Source organism: Vicugna pacos, chromosome 6, assembly GCF_048564905.1.
Source record: "Vicugna pacos chromosome 6, VicPac4, whole genome shotgun sequence".
Taxonomy (NCBI): Eukaryota; Metazoa; Chordata; class Mammalia; order Artiodactyla; family Camelidae; genus Vicugna; species Vicugna pacos.
The window spans coordinates 2,099,066-2,110,904 of record NC_132992.1 but is presented as its reverse complement, the minus strand read 5'-3'; the positions used below and the strand labels follow the sequence as shown (position 1 = coordinate 2,110,904).

At 49.1% G+C, this 11,839-nt stretch overlaps 1 non-coding gene across 1 annotated transcript; it reads left to right on the top strand.

Annotated features, from left to right (window-relative positions):
• The first annotated feature begins 1,212 nt into the window (after positions 1 to 1,212).
• On the top strand, positions 1,213 to 1,346 carry LOC116281245 (small nucleolar RNA SNORA31). The gene has a single exon (XR_004190666.1). It is a non-coding gene; the product is annotated as a small nucleolar RNA SNORA31 (small nucleolar RNA).
• The last annotated feature ends 10,493 nt before the right edge of the window (positions 1,347 to 11,839 follow it).

Below are 11,839 nucleotides of genomic sequence, written 5' to 3'. Positions count from 1 at the left end.
TGTCTTAATCATGAGTGCACTGAGCCATACACTGTTGTTTGTTCTTTGTGGAACTGTGGGTACTTTGAATGGGTGTTTTGGAAGATTTGGGCAACTCTAGTCTAGAGGACGGCAGAAAGCATAGTCAAACGTGATTGTCACCTGGAACAGAAACTATGGAGAGGGCCTGGACCATTCTGGGCTGGACACAGATGGTACATACATCCTGGGCTGGACTGATCTGGAGGGTTCTGTATTCCTATTATCATTGTGCTGTTTGCAAAGAGCAACACTGTGGCCTTGGGAGGGGGGTAAATGCCATTAAAGGAAAATTCCCACTGCCAGTCATCCTGGGAGGAAGGCTGTCCTGGAGCAGAAATTGAGGACTTAGCATGTGGGCCTTGCGGGTGATGGAGAAGTTCGTCCCCCCTCCCTCTCTCTGTCTCCCTGTTTGAAGAAGGGTGCATCTGCCCTATGAGGGAAGACATGGTCCAGGCCACCCTGGAGGTGGTGCAGGGCTGGGCTCTGCCGTGTGGAGCAAGCTGGGACCGGCCAGGTGGTGGCCCTGTGAGATAACCCGGGTACCAGTCTAGGATCTGTGGGTGCTGAGAAGAACCATCCTGATCAAGGATGTGAGTATTTCTCTTTGTTTTCCTCTTCTTCCATGGTCCCCTAAATTTTATCAGCTCCTGCTAAACACTGTGTCTGATCCATTAAATATTGAGAAAAGGGCCCCAGCCGTGATTGGGGCTGAGTGGCTAAGAGGAGACCAGCAGTGGGCTCAGTGGTGGCACCCCCAGAGGATGGCCATGCCCAGCCTGGTGGGAATTCAGAGGGTGTGGGGACCACAGCTGGAGGGAAGAACATAAAGGGGACATTCTGGGGCTGATGTGACCCAGCACCGGAGGGCTCTTCAAAACAGCTTGGAACAATCTGCAGAGGCTGGGTTCCCATGAGGGCCAGGAGGGTTCAAAGTAAATTGTAATTTGAGTATTTAACTGTGATGAGACAGTTTATTATCATTGGCTGAGAAAGGCTGAGATAGCCATTCTGTTAGATGTTGTGGTAGTAAGAGCAGATAACACCAATAATCTAGTGTGTCAACATTGTAACAGAACTTCCCACTTTACAAAGTGTTTTTACATACGCCCGTATCTAGTTGATCCTCAGATAATCCTATAAGATAGGTAAACAGGTGTTACGTTAATCGTTCTTATTAATTAACAGAAAGAAATGCATCTTTTTGACAAGCCTGGAGCAGTTACTGCCTGCTACGAAGTTTTCCGTTACAGATGCAAGAAAACAGTGGCCTCGCGCTTTCTGCCTGTCCGGTTGTGGCAGCCCAGATTGAACAGGGGAATACAGGGTGAAAAGTGTTTTGCAACTTTGTGAACAGTAAAAGCCTGCTTTGCTCCAAAGAGGCGGGGGGAGGGTGGTAGATGAACAGGATGAGCCCTGTGAAATCTCTTTACTTATAGGTCAAATGTGGTTCAGTGTCTATAATTTACATGGTTCAGCTGAATATTATTATATAAACCATAACTATAATTATGAATAATAATAACAACAGGTACCTTTAAGGAAAAAGAGTTAGCTGGCATATTGCTAAGCTCTTAACACATCTGCTCTGATTCAGTTTGCACAAGAGCTTGCTGAAGTGGTACTTAAGGATGGAGGGGTGCTCCTCCTGGCCCCCCTTCAGGGCCCACAAACCCATTCCCAGCTGCTGGGGTCTCACTGCTCCTTCCCTCACTGGGAATCCTGACTACGGGTTGTTGCCTCCGGCCAGGTGAGGTCCAGGCCCAGGGCCGGGGGCGGGGGCGGTCTGCAGCCAGTGGCTGGTTGATGTGCAAACGTCTTACCCCGGCCTCCTTGCCTTGTTCCGGGACCCTCTGAAGGGCCAGCCCAGCTCCGAGCTCCCTTCTAGGATCAGCTGAGGCCTCGGTTGTAACCACATTGGAGATTGGTGTCTCCCTCTTTGCAATCCTATCTTCTCATTTACAGGTGTACCTGCCAGGAGCACCGCCTGATAAACCTTCTGCAGACAATTCTCCAGCTCAGAGTCTGCTTTTGGGGAACCCAAACCAAGCCAGTTTGGGCTGGAGGTGGTCCTAGGAAGCAGAAGTGGGAGTTTGGAGAGGGTCCATTTGCCAGACAGCTGTCAGCGGAGAACCCATCACTGGGGGAGAAGTCAGGTTAATCCCTGGCATGCTGTAACCTCGTAATTGTTAAAACTCAGTGCTGGTGACCTGGGCCGGGGTAGGGGACACGGGCGGGAGGGGTCACACTGGCTAGTGCCATGTCTCTGGCGCTTGAGGGAAGTAGTGGGTGTTAGAACTATGGAAATGAATGACTTTGCTGAGATGGGTGATTTGCTAAAGACGGGTAATGACAGTCTCAAGGTGAAAAATCACCCAGGCCAAAAGCGAAAGCCCGGAGACCTCCTGGGCAACATGTGAGGAAATCTCACCTGCAGAGGAAGGACCAGGCTTAAGACTTAGTGGTACGTGTAGCAGAGCTCCAGGGAAGGTAGAATTCTTCAATCTGACATGGCCTTGGGTGCCAGGCTCGGAGCCCTGTGAGGAAAGGGGTGGGAACCTGAGACTTGAGTAAATGCACTTAAGAACCTTGACCTCTCCGATTCTTCTGAACCCACCGGGCCTGCAAAAGTGAGACACTTCTTGTCGGCAAGTACTGCCCCCTCTTCTAGAAAGGTCACACTCAGTGTCAAATGAGGCAGGCCCCTGCGAAATAATGCTTGTCCTCAGAATCTACCTCCGCCGCCTCTCTGGTGCTCTGATGGACCACAAGAGTCAAATCCGAACCATGCTGGGCCCGCTCAGGGAGGAGAGGGACTCCACGCTGAAGGAGCCAAGGATCTGGCTAATTTCTTCCAGCAGGGAGTGTGCACAGAACTCAGTCCTGCGCTGGACCAAGACGGGAGGAAGGTGCGGTTGCATCAGAGCAGGTGTTGGTAAGGAAGTACTCTTCTATGAGACAGGACTTAACACTCTGGCCAGGAACCCGGGAGGTGGTGCTGACACACTTTAAAGATGGATTTTGAGAAGCTTAGGAAAAGCAATGGTCCACAGAGCTGCCGTGGCACACAGTGGAGGAAGCACTAGAAAGGCTGAGAGGAGTGGGCATTCTAGACCATTTGTAGGACCCAAGGCCAGAAACCCCGCCAGCTGTTCCGAGGGAGGCCGTGGAGAACACCCCATATCGAAGCAGTAAGGGGTGAGCTGGGGAGGGAGGGAGGGGCACGAGCTTTATACACAGTAGGAGACACTATCACAGAACGAGGCTCTGATACCCATGGGGGTCATAGAACCCCCCCCAAATAGAATAGAGGCCAGGTGGCGGTGTTTAACCTTTAGAACCCAGGTGGGCACAATTATTGCACTGAGCAGCAAAATCGGAGTGGCGATCAGGAGGGCCTGACCCGCAAAGGGCTATAGAGACGGTTACCAGAACACAGTGTTCCTAGAGGCAAGACAGATGGATGGCCGACCCTGTATGGCTTAATTTAGACAATCAAAAGAAACCAAGGATGGATGAACGGGGGCTGAAGGCAGCCGCCCCCGGTAAAATGTCGTGATTCCTTAACCCGTTTCTGGACCTGAGCCACTGACGAAAGGACATGCAACATCATGGTAAATGTCTGAAGTAACATTTCCCCCAGGTCCTTTCCAAAAAAGGATCCATGACCATATACTTCTGTAATTGAGCATGAGGAAGGGGGAATTGTAAGGACTTGAAAGAATTGTTGGTACAGGGTCTGAACGGACATTGGTATCTGGTGACCCAAAGCATCATCACGTCTCCATTAGAGTGAGGGGAGCCTGGGGGCCAGGGGATAATGGAGCCCTGGCCTTCCCCCAGCTCACAGTGAGTTCACTGGGTCCAAGGGTCCACTGTGGTTATGTATCTGTTCCTGGGTGTCTATTGGAATAGACATACTTGGGAGAACCCCAACATTGGTCCCTTGACCTATGGAATAAAAACGCTCCCTCCCCTGGCTCCAGACTTCTCAGAGTGAAGACCTCTAGACCGGCACCTGCCTTTGCCCAAATCATGAACGTCGTCACTCTGCCTGCAGGAGCCCAGGCCTCTCTGTCTGGATTCCCCTTCCTCCCTGAAACCCCTTCCCTTTTGAATGATTCTGACTGTAGGTTATCCTGCTGAGGACAAAGTCCTCTCCAGATGGGCTTCCTCTCCCCTGGGCCTTTGTCCTTTCTGCTGGAACCTCTCGCTGGGGGTAAAAGGCTCTGGGTCCTGAGAAACGGACCCTCAGCCGCAGCTGGTGATGCTGGTGATCTGGTGATGACAGCTCTCCCTAGAGAGGACCTTTGAGTCCCTTGGGGAGGGCCAGGCTGGCTTTGGAGACAAGTCGTGGATAGCTTTGATTTATTTATTTGTCTGATTGTTTGTTTGAAGTGTAGTTGATTTATAACATTGTGTCAATTTCAGGTGTGCAGTATAGTGATTCAGTATTTTTGCAGATTATATTCCATTACAGATTATTGCAAGATAATGGGTATAATTCCCTGTGCTGTGCAGTAAATCCTCGTTGCTTATCTGTTCATGTATAGCAGTTTGTATCTGTTAATCCCATTCCCCTAATTTGTCCCTCCCGCCTTCCCTCTCCCCTTTGGTAACCACCAGTTTGTTTTCTATGTCTGTGAGTCTGTTTCTGTTTTGTATGTAGATTCATTTGCATTATTTCTTAGATTCCACATATAAGTGACATTATAGAGTATTTGTCTTTCTCTGTCTGACATTTCAGCAAGCATAATATCCTGTAGGTCCATTGCTGTGGATAGCTGTGAATTGCTTCTGCCCGGCATTCAGTGCCCACTTTTCTGGTGACAGCACTACAATTTTGCCTTAGGAACTGACCCCTTCTCCATCTGATACAGTTTTGGTGGGACTGCCCATCAAGGAAGGGACCCTGTTGTCCCTGGCCAGGGCATGGGCCGTGCCAGTCAGATAGTCTCTCCTAGGAAGTTGAATTTTTTGAGCAGATGATACAAGACTAGAGAATGTTTGGGACCAATGCATCCTGGTTCTGGTGACTACCTCCTGGTGCCTGCTTCCCAGGGTCCTGGAACGGCTCTCCTGCTTATCCTTCTGGCCAGCTTCCCCCTGAGCTCTCTGTTGCCCCACATCTTCAGAGAGAGGACTTTCTGGGTAAGTTACCCAGAGTCAATTTCTGTTTCTTACCACCTAAGACCCCAGGCTAATATGGTACCCGGGCCACCTTGGTCTTTCAAGTCTCATTTCCTCCCCCTAGAATGGTTCAGGCTTCTCATTTTGTGTGAGTGGTCTTGCTAATTCCTGCTGTGTTTTATTTATGCTGTGGATGTGGTGTGGGTAGCCGGTGAGCAGGCCAGGTCGGGTGTAGGAGCTAAGAGAGACGGTGGGGTCGGCCAGATTCAGATCCTAATTCCCAAGCCATGCTGCCAAATTGGGATTGCACAGCCATGAAAGGGGGCCTGTGGCGGATACAGGCAGAGCATGAAGCCACAGGATGAACACACTCTGTCTTATCAAAGTACCAATTTGAAGATTTTATAATGGTAGGGAGGCATGGTTGTTGCTGTTTTTATTTTTTTTAAGTTTTAAATTAAATATGTATAGATTTTGGCAGCGAGTAGAAGAATCTGCAGGAATTTTTATGAGCGTACAAGTGTGTTCTCAGAAATTTCCTACTGGCAGAGAGCCAACTCCATATGCATATCTAAACCTCTTAGCTGTATACGTTCTCTGTAGCTAGAAAGGGTATTTTGGTGGAAATTTAGAGAGACACAGACCAATGGTGGTGGGAGCTTTGGTGAAACTGCACAGAGTGTTCTAATCCAGGTCCCCTCCTCTGTCTATTGTCAGATTCCTTTTTAGGGTTGAGCCAGAAGTAGGGGCCTGGCAGAGTCCTGCTCTGCCTGACATCTGCACAGACCCTGATTCCTGCTACCTTGTTAAAAATGGGCAACTTTGTGACAAATCACTCACCAAGGAAAGACATCCCCTTCTTCCACAGGTAAACGCAGGAAGCTTAAAAACAGAGTGATGGGTCTTACGATGGAGAAGGAAGTCAGGAAAGCAGGCCCGAATCTCATTTTTGTTGTGCCTACGATGCTAAATATATGGATTCCTCTTATGTTCCAGGCATTTCCCACACTTTTTAAAAATTGAAATATAGTCAGTTACACTGTGTCAGTTTCTGGTGTACAGCACAATGTCCCAGTCGTGCATATATTCGTTTTCATATTCTTTTTCACTAAAGATTTATTGTAAGATGTCGAATATAGTTCCCTGTGCTATACTCCCACATTTAATTGTTAACAGCCATGAGGCAAAGATAGTGTCATTCGCATGGTATAGCTGAAGATACTGGGACTCAGAGAGGTCGGGTGGGTAACCCAAAGCCATGCAGCTAATTTGGCCATTTTTCTTAAAGATCATTCTTATGCAACCCCCCTTTTGAAATGATACTCATTAAATCCACAAAACTTCAGTCCAAATGGGTTTATTGTCTGCTCCCTTCCTCCTAAGTGTGGGCCTCTCCTCACCAAGAGGACCCTGGCTCCCTGGGGCTGAGGGTACTGGAGAGAGGCTCAGAGAAGAGGAAGGGGCTTGAAGATAATTTCCCCCAATGACTCTGTACTGAAGAGGGTGAGATCCTGGGCTTTGAGGACAAACAAAGGTGGATGTGAGACTCCACACACCTACTCATTTATAGACAAGAGGGATAGGGCAGGGGGTACGGAGACAGAGAGACCCACCACCGCAGCATGCCACAGACTCCCCCAGGACACAGTTGGGTTCAAAACCCTCTGTTCCTTGTGTCTTTGCAAAGAGGGACAGCGGCTGCTACAGCTCCCACAACATCTGATCAAGTGTCCTGCAGAACGTTACCAAACACAGAGAAGCTGCTGACAAATTGGCTGTGCGTGGGCCTGGCAGCCTGGCCCTGTCCAAACCTGCCCTCATGACCCCCTCCTGACCCACACTGTGCACCCTGCAGGCGCTCCTGCCATTCCCTGACACTGCTGGTGGGGGATCGAGGAGCAGCCCGGGGCCAGGACCGCAGGACACCCTTCCTTGACTCCTGGGATGGAGTCCATGGTGGTAAACTGCTCCTTGCCGAGTTCCCTTTTGTGGCGAGAGTGTTGTCTCCCACCCCCAGCTTTCCCAGGACGTTCTGTGCAGCAGGGCATGATAACACTGTGCTCAGGGCCCCGGGGCAGACGTCCTTTGTAGCCAAGCCCTGAACGCTCTGACCTCAGCACGGAACTCAGGCAGCTGGGGATTCACGATCATGGTATCCTCTACACGGAGGGGAGAGAGTCGGCTACTTTATTGCCAAGTTAAAAAAAATAAACAAACTTCCCTTCCATTATATGTTTCTTTTAAGGGAAGAAATTCCAATGTGCACTGTAACACTGACCACGTTTATGCCATGCAGAGTCCCACCCGGGACTGTGCAGGCATTGGAGAAACCGCTGGAGTTTGTGCCGCTGGAGGGCAGGGTCCTGTGCCAGAGGCACGGATGCTCTGCCCAGAAAGGCCTGAAGGTTGGTCTAGTTCAGCCCAGAAAGCAGAGAGAGCTTGTCCAGGAAGCCACAGCCGGGCAGGGCCTGGGCTGGTGACATGCCCCACGGGAGGGAGGAGCCTGGGCTGTTGCTCATCGCTGCATGCTCACCCCCAGCAAAGACACTGCCCGTAGTTGGCCCATAGTTGCCACAGAAAACATGTGATGAAAGAAGGAATGAACAGCCCAGGACCCAGAGGCCCGGAGGCTGTTTCCCTGCTTCCGCAGTTAGGCGGTCTTGCGCGGGGAAGGTTTGCCCGGTGAAGGGATTTGTCCGATGGGTAGGTGGACAGACCACCGCCCTCCTAGCCGCTTCCCCACTTAGGCAGTGAGGAGGTGGTCCTCGCTGGGGACCCCATAAAGCAGACCCTAAGATGAGGGTTCGGTGGTAATTACTTGTTCAGAAGATGATCCCAGGAAATCGAGGGCAGGGAGTGGGGCAATGGGACAGAGAAGGCAGGAGCGTCACCCCTTTGTTGAGGGATATTGATGGGTTGGTTGTTCCTCTGGGCAACTGGGGCTCAGTCCCGCTGGGGACCCTCTGAGGGGCCAGGAAGCTGTTAGCCATCAGCAGCTCTTCCTCACTGCGTGAGGTCGACATCTTGGGCTGTTGATTTTCTGCACTCCTGCCGGCCCCGTGCTCCGGCCGCGGAGAGAGCCCTCGGGCAGAGAGAAGCCCGTGAGCGCAGGAACTGGCCATCAGCAGGTGACCTGCCAGGTGGGCCGTGGGGCGACAGGTGGGACCATGACGGCGTCTGCTGGAAGGCTGTCTACACTCTCGTCGCCGCTCCATCACCACCAGCCCAGGCTGTCTGCAGGTACAGAGTGCCCAGAAGGCAGCAGCACTGTCTGATGGTCACGGACTCGGGCTCATCCCGGCCGGCCAGCCAGCCATCTCCACACAAGCGGCTCCAGAATGCGCCATTTAGATGATGGTCCCAACTGCTCAGAGGGGCTGGTGGGTGATGAAGATAAGGGACACTCCCTTCTCTTACGTTGTTGTGCATTTCAAGGGTTAGCCTGGGTGTCACTGTCACTCACTGACAAATCTTGTTTGTTCATCCAGTGTCTCGCATAGGCTCATATAGTCCCTGTAGGCTCAAGGCAGGTGTTTTTAACCCTATTTCTGAGCTGACACTGAGGGCTAGAGAAGGCTAGTGACTTTCTTAAGGTCACACAGCTGAACGTGCCAGCACAGGGTCTTGATTTTGCTATCCCTTATTTGATATGAACATCCCTCCAGGGTCAGTCCTTTGTGAATTACGGTTAAAAAAAAAAATGGAGACAGGAAGACATGTTGCGTGGCATGGTGACCCTCGGTGGGGAATAACCCATTACCTTTAAAAACACTTTGTTGACCCTTAGTGAGAACAATCATTTACCCATTCATTCCTTTGTTCATGCATCTATACATCAAACACACTTGGGGGAGGCATGGAATATGTGCTGGCGTGATGACAGGGGTTGGGATCCGCCATGACGCTTGCCCTTGAGAATTAACAGTGTGTAAGAAGACAGACATTGGGACACAACCATGTTAGAAAGTCACTTACTTATTCCTTCAATTTGTGAAAGATTTTCAGCCTTCCAGTAGCCCTTATGGAAAAAACAAATGCCAAAAGATCTCTTAGTGAGGCAGGGGCCACACACAGGCTGGGGTGGGAGTTTGAACACAAACTTCAGCAACTCACAGTTGTGTCAAGCATCCTGCGTGCATGTGTGTGCAGGGTGTGTGTGTGGGGGGTGGGGAGTGTGCCAGAGCACATTCTCTGAGATCAGAATCCCTCCCACCACATTCCCCACCACGTCTCCCCAGTCACAGGAACTTTGTAATCACATCCAGGCTGGGATTTGACCAAACACAGCATTCCACCACCCTCTGCAACCTCTTTGTTTGATCTTCCCCCTGGAGACACAGGTCATGAGGAAGAGAAGGGGGAAGGGGGGACAAACTGCAGAGAGCATGTGGGGAGCTTCCTCTGAGTCTTCTTTTGAATTCAGGAACTGAAAACAAGGTGCCGTGTCCCAAGGCCTCCTGAGTTAGCACTGCCTTAGCTTAATGGGGCTCAGTCACAGAAACCCAGAGCAGGGGCCACCCACCCAGGAGGTCATGAGTCCAAACCACTTGGTTTACAGAGCCCAGGAAGAGGCAGTAACTTCTCTGATGTCACACAGCAGAAAGAAGCTTTGCTTAAGGTAGCCACCCCTGGAGTGTGATTTCAGAAGCCCCAGGAAAAGACTCCCACTTTAGAGGCTTCCCTAGCAGTTGCTGATGGCGCCTAAGCTGCCTTCTCTTAGCACCCCGCCGTCTCGTCCACCATCAGAGATCAGCCTCACAAGCAAATGCAGCGGTAGAGGGAGTGTGGTGATGCAAACTCATTTATGCTAGGGTGTAGATGACTGATAGACATAGATGACTGAGATCATGGTTTTGGACACCGAGGGGTTTAGGTAGGGGGGCGGAGGAAAGGATATCAGAAGGGCACTGGATCCTGCAAAGGCAAGTGCTGATGGGCTCAGTCTAGAGGGAGGGGAGCACAGAGGAAGCAGCTTGAGGCAGCAAAGGGAAACTTAATACCTGCTTTGTAAGCCCTGGGTCCTGTGCCTGATTTTCTCTTCCCTCTGGGAAGGAAGCTGTGAGGTTTCTAAAGTGTCAAATCACTCTTCGAGTCTAATCCTGTTGCCTTCTAGAGAGAATGTGTTTTAGATTTATTTTCAAACTGCATCTCGAGGTATCAGCAGGGTCATTCACTTAAGCTACCTGGCTCTGGTGGCCGCCTCAGCTCTCAGGCATGGCAATACTTCCTTCCTCCAGCCCTCTGGGAAATGAGGTATTTCTCAGGGTGAGGGTTCTGTTTTGTCTTGTTTTGTTTTTTTAATCATTTAAGCTCCCTGCTCTGTCTCTAATCTCTTCGTATTTTCAATACGAAAGTAGGTCCAAGGGGCATTTTACATTCTCTGAGTGTGTTGTAACTGATGTTTATAATTTAAAGTTCATCTTTTGCTCTCCGTCGTGCATTTAATTCCTTACGAAATACATAACTCATGGTAAAGGATTCAAAAAATAGAAAAACATGCGAAGTACAAAGTCGACATCCCTTTATCACTGTCTACTGCTAAGAGGTTGCCCCTGGTAGCACTTTGGTGTGTGTCTTTTTTTGCTTTTTGCCTCCTATATTTTTTAAACAAAAAAGGGATTATGTGCTATATCAGCAGTTCTCAAAGGGTGGTCTTATGAGTTCTGAAAGATCCCTGAGACCGTTTCAGAGGGTCCACAAGGCCAAAGCTATTCCTATAATTGTGCTAAGGCATTATCTGCTTTCTTTACGGTGTTGACCTTTGCACGATGTTACAAAAAGCAAAAGTGGGCAAAATTGCTGGTGCCTTAGATCAAGGCGGTGGCACCAAACTGTCGGGGTGGTCGTTATATATTTCATCACCACTGTCTCAGAATAACAGAAATGCCAGCTTCCTTCAGAATGCCCTCAATGAAGCAGTAAAGATGATTAATTTTATTAAATTTCTACTCTGCAGTATTTCTGCTCTTTTTAAGATCCTGTGTAATGAGACGAGCAGTACACATAAGAGACTTCAGCTGCATTCCAAGGTGCAATGGTGGTCTGGAGGAGGGGTACTTGTACAATTGTTTGACTTGCAAAGCATTCAATTATTTTTTTTCTCAGAGAAACATTGTGTTTTCAATTTCTACTCACATGATGTCTTTAAAAAATTTTTTTTATTGAGGTATAGTCAGTTTACAATGTTGTGTCAATTTCTGGTGTACAGCACGATGCTTCAGTCATACATGAATATACATATATTCATTTTCATATTCTTCTTCACTGTAAGCTACTACAAGATATTGAATATATTTCCCTGTGCTGTACAGTATAAACTTGTTTATCTATTTTATATATACCAGCCAGTATCTGCAAATCTCAAACTCCCAGTTTATCCCTTCCCATCCCCCTCCCCCTGGCAACCACAAGTCTGTATTCTATGTCTGTGAGTCTGTTTCTGTTTTATATATGTTCATTTGTCTTTTTTTTTTCAGATTCCAGATATGAGTGATATCATATGGCATTTTTCTTTCTCTTTTTCGCTTACTTCACTTAGAATGACATTCCCCAGGGCCATCCATGTTGCTGCAAATGGCATTATTTTATCATTTTCATGGCTGAGTAGTATTCCATTGTATAAATATACCACAACTTCTTTATCCAGTCATCTGTTGATGAACATTTAGGCTGTTTCCATTTCTTGGCTATT